This window comes from Odocoileus virginianus, chromosome 4 (assembly GCF_023699985.2).
Source record: "Odocoileus virginianus isolate 20LAN1187 ecotype Illinois chromosome 4, Ovbor_1.2, whole genome shotgun sequence".
NCBI lineage: Eukaryota > Metazoa > Chordata > Mammalia > Artiodactyla > Cervidae > Odocoileus > Odocoileus virginianus.
Genome location: NC_069677.1, coordinates 44,195,923 through 44,200,478, shown reverse-complemented (window position 1 = coordinate 44,200,478; position 4,556 = coordinate 44,195,923). Strand labels below are relative to the sequence as shown.

General features: G+C 36.3%; 1 non-coding gene across 1 annotated transcript; it reads right to left on the bottom strand.

Moving 5' to 3' along the window:
- Window positions 1-3,987: 3,987 nt before the first annotated feature.
- On the bottom strand, window positions 3,988-4,092 carry LOC139034908 (U6 spliceosomal RNA). The gene has a single exon (XR_011487482.1). It is a non-coding gene; the product is annotated as a U6 spliceosomal RNA (small nuclear RNA).
- Window positions 4,093-4,556: the final 464 nt, after the last annotated feature.

The following is a 4,556-nucleotide window of genomic DNA, read 5'->3' as shown; positions in this document are numbered from 1 at the left end:
CAAAAATTTGAAGCAATGGATCAAGCTACACAGCCCTCAGACGGACCAGTGTTATAGTTCCATATTACAGCTCAGTTTTATTTAGAAAGTAAAGAAAAATGCATCCTCGAGGTGTGAGGACATGCCAACCCAAAAGACATGAAGAGAAGAAAGGCCCCTGGCCCAGTTTTTGGCTCCTATTTTTATGTTTTTTTCTCCTCCCCTGGGCCTGCCCTATGTAAATTGGGCTAGCCAGGAATGCTGTTTGTTTTACCTGAGGTCCTCACTCTGGTCCTTGGACCTTCCTTTGTTCCATTTTAGCAGGCTTTTCCCTTCCTTGTCTTTTAGCCACCGCCATTATGGACTCCTTTTTCCTATTCTAACTACCTAACAGATGAGGTTATGAATTTAATGGGACTTCAGCAGATGTGTAAACCACAAATGTAATTTCCCACTTAGAATCATAGGCTTTCATGCTAGCAGGTAGACATATGGATTTTTAAAAATAAATGATACCATTAATCATGAAATGTCTGATTATTATAGAATTTAAGCTGTCCAAATCTAAATAATTTTTTTCATTAAATTTTATGAAACTAGCTTGTTCTCAAAAAACCTCTTGACAAACATAGTAATAAAAATGGAAAATCTCACTTTTGACTACATGTGAAAAAAAATCTAAATCCAAGAATCAAATTTAGCAACACAAATATGAGTAAACTATGAATGAATAGTTGTTATGTATGGTAACTCTGGTAGAGGACATCTGTTAGTTATTTAAATTCTTAATAGGAAAAAAAAGAGAGAAAAAAAGGTTAGTTATGAGGCCCCACCTCCAAATATCACAGTGGAGATTGGGGCTTCAACATGAATTTTATGGGAACACAAATAGTCAATCCATTAAAGCTTAGTAACATTAAGAGAGGCTCTGAAGGATCACTTTTATGTCCTTACCTCCATAGTGCAGTGGCAGTTTCATTGCTCCTTGGTAGTCTTCATCAATCACCCCAGCTAGCACAGTAGCTGTCATCTTTGCTTGTTGATTCAGAGGCATGAGGAATCCACTGTGGCCAGATAACAATCCTAACTTCAGTTAAATGAACATTTTTGTGTCTACTTGTAGAAGTATTCCTCTCTTAGAGACCAAGGCTGCTAGTCCAGCAGAACTTAACATCCTAGGAAAAGAAGCAAAAATTTTGCTGGGAGGTCACTAGGGTTAAGGGTGAGTGGTGCCACTCCCATTTCCACTTCATGATTCCTGAACCCTTGAGTCCTGGCTATTTGAGAAAGAGTGTCGTATATTGGATGCTGATTCAAAGCACATATAACATCTAGAGAACCTTGCTTCAGCCCTGAAAGATATTATGGTCTCAAGTTCAAGTTCAGTTGCTCAATCCTGTCAAACTCTTTGTGACCACATGGACTGCTGCATGCCAGGCTTCCTTGTCCATCACCAACTCTCGGAGTTGACACAAACTCATGTCCATTGAGTCAGTGATGCCATCCAAACATCTCATCCTCTTTCATCCCCTTCTCCTCCCACCTTCAATCTTTCCCAGCATCAGGGTCTTAATGTGTCAGTTCTTTGCATCATGTGGCCAAAGTATTGGAGTTTCAGCTTCAGCATCAGTCCTTCCAATGAATATTCAGGACCAGTTTCCTTTAAGGTTGACTGACTAGATCTCCTTGCTGTCCAGTGGACTCTCAAGAGTCTTCTCTAACACCATGGTTCAAAACCATCAATTCTTCAGCACTCAGCTTTCTTTATAGTCCAACTCTCACATCCATACATGACTACTGGAAAAAACATAGCTTTGATTAGACAGACATTTGTTGGTAAAGTAATGTCTCTGCTTTTTAATATGCTGTCTAGGTTGGTCATAACTTTCCTTCCAAGGAGTAAGCATCCTTTAATTTTGTGGCTGCAGTCACCATCTGCAGTGATTTTGGAGCCCCAACAAATAAAGTCAGCCACTGTTTCCCCATCTATTTGCCATGAAGTGATGGGACCAGATACCATAATCTTAGTTTTCTGAATGTTAAGCTTTAAGCCGACTTTTTCACTCTCCTCTTTCACTTTCATCAAGAGGCTCTTTAGTTCTTCATTTTCTGCCATAAGAGTTATATCATCTGTGTATCTGAGGTTATTGATATCTCTCCTGGCAATCTTGATTCCAGCTTATGCTTCATCCAGTCCAGCATTTCTCATGATGTACTCTGAATGAAAATTAAATAAACAGGGTGACAATATACAACCTCAATGTACTCCTTTCCCCTTCTGGAACCAGTCTGTTGTTCCATGTCCATTTTAACTGCTGCTTCTTGACCTGCATATAGGTTTCTCAAGAGGCAGGTCAAGTGGTCTGGTATTCCCATCTCTTTAAAATTTTTCTACAGTTTGTTGTGATCCACACAGTCAAAGGCTCTGGTGTAGTCAATAAAGCAGAAATAGATGATTTTCTGGAATTCTCTTGCTATTTCTATTATCCAACAGATGTTGGCAATTTGATCTCTGGTTTCTATGCCTTTTCTAAATCCAACTTGAACATCTGGAAGTTCAGAGTTCACATACTGTTGAAGCCTGGTTTGGAGAATTTTCAGCACTACTTTAATAGTGTGTGTGATAAGTGCAATTGTGCATCACTTTTAGCATTCTTTGGCATTGCCTTTCTTTGGGATTGGAATGAAAGTTGACCTTTTCTAGCCCTGTGGACAATGCTGAGTTTTCCAAATTTGCTGGCATATGAGTGCAGACCTTTCATAGCATTATCTTTTAGGTATTGAAATAGCTCAACTGGAATTCCATCACCTCCACTAGCTTTGTTCATAATAATGCTTCTAAGGCTCACTTGACCCTGCATTCCAGGGTATCTGGTTCTAGGTGAGTGATCACACCATCATGATTATGATGTAGCTGGAACTATAACTGAGATATCACAAGGTTTTCCCACCATTCTGTCAAACCAGATATTTCAGAATTGTAGGGAACATGGTTAGACCAGTAATTCCATGGGAATGGCACGTTGAATTGAGTTACTGGATCAGAAAAAAGTACTCTGTGGGATAGCATGATGATGGATAAGGCAGTCTAAAAAATCACAGAAGATAGTTATGATAGAAGCATTGTGTGAAGGGAAGGCAAATCGGATATCAAGAGTAAATATCTATTTCAGTAAGAATAAAATGCTATATCTTCTATGGTGGAAAATATAGTCCCTCTTTTCATTGTTCTTATTAAAAATGTGTGTTTTCTTTATTTTCCTTAAATATGAAATTTTATCAATTTCATTTTTATTTGTAAGAACCAGTTGCTTTTAAAAATAGTTCCTTTTTTGAACACATTTAAGTCAGTTCTAATGAGGTAGAAAAACCTAGAGCCTATTATACAGAGAGAAGTAAGTCAGAAAGAGAAAAATATCGTATACTAATGCATATATATAGAATCTGGAAAGAGTACTGATAAAATTATTTGCAGGGCAACAATGGAGACACAGACATAGAGAACAAACATAGGGACAGAGGCTGGCAGGGGAAGGAGAGGCTGGGATGTATGGAGAGAGTAACATGGAAGCATAGGTTATCATATGTAAAATAGATAGCCAATGGGAATTTGCTCTGTGACTCGGTGAACTCAAACCAAAGCTCTGTATCAACCTAGAGGTGTGGGATGGGGAGGGAGGTGGGAGGTAATTTTAAAAGGGAAGGATCATAGTTATACTTATGGCTGGTTCATGTTCATGTTTGACAGAAACCAACACAATACTTTAAAGTAATTATTATTCAATTAAAAATAAATTTAAAAAAATATAGCATTAAAAAGAAAAAAAAATAAAAATGCCATTATATATATATATATATATATATTAAATTCTTTATATTGTCATTAATTCTAAGCAAATAGATTTTAATTTAACTCTTAAGCTATAAGCTTAGGTAATGGATTTTGGATTTTTTTTTAATATGAAAATGCAAAAGCAAGAGTTTCATCCATGTATTGCTTTGGTTGATATGAATTTTATTACAGTGTAATCAAAGCATTTTCATTCTTACACAGGGACCATGCTAATTTTCTCTGTATCATTCCAATTCGTGCCAAAGAAAGCACAAAGTATCTTCTAATTTAACTCATCAGTTCTTTGACATAGGCATGTTTAGAAGAGTTTGCTTATTTTATACATATTTATGGAATTTTCCAATATTTTTAGTTACTATTTTTTGTTATTGAGAAATAATTAATTTTCTTTGGGGAGAAAGTTCACGTTGTTTAGTTTCAATCTATTTTAATTTGTTGAGACTTGCTTTACAGCCAGTATATGTTCTAGCATAGTAAATACCCCTTGTGTTCTTTTAGAGTGTAGTCTACCTTTGCTGGCTATAGTAATCTACATACATCAATTAAAGTAACTAATTGATATTTTTAAAATATTCTATATTTACTAAGTAATTAATGTTACTTATGCTGTCAGTTACTTAAAAAGAGGTGTTGAAATCTCCAACTATTACTTTGGATTTGTCTGTTCCTAATTTCACTTGTGTCAGTTTTGCTCATGTGTCTTGAAGCTATGTTTACATGTATA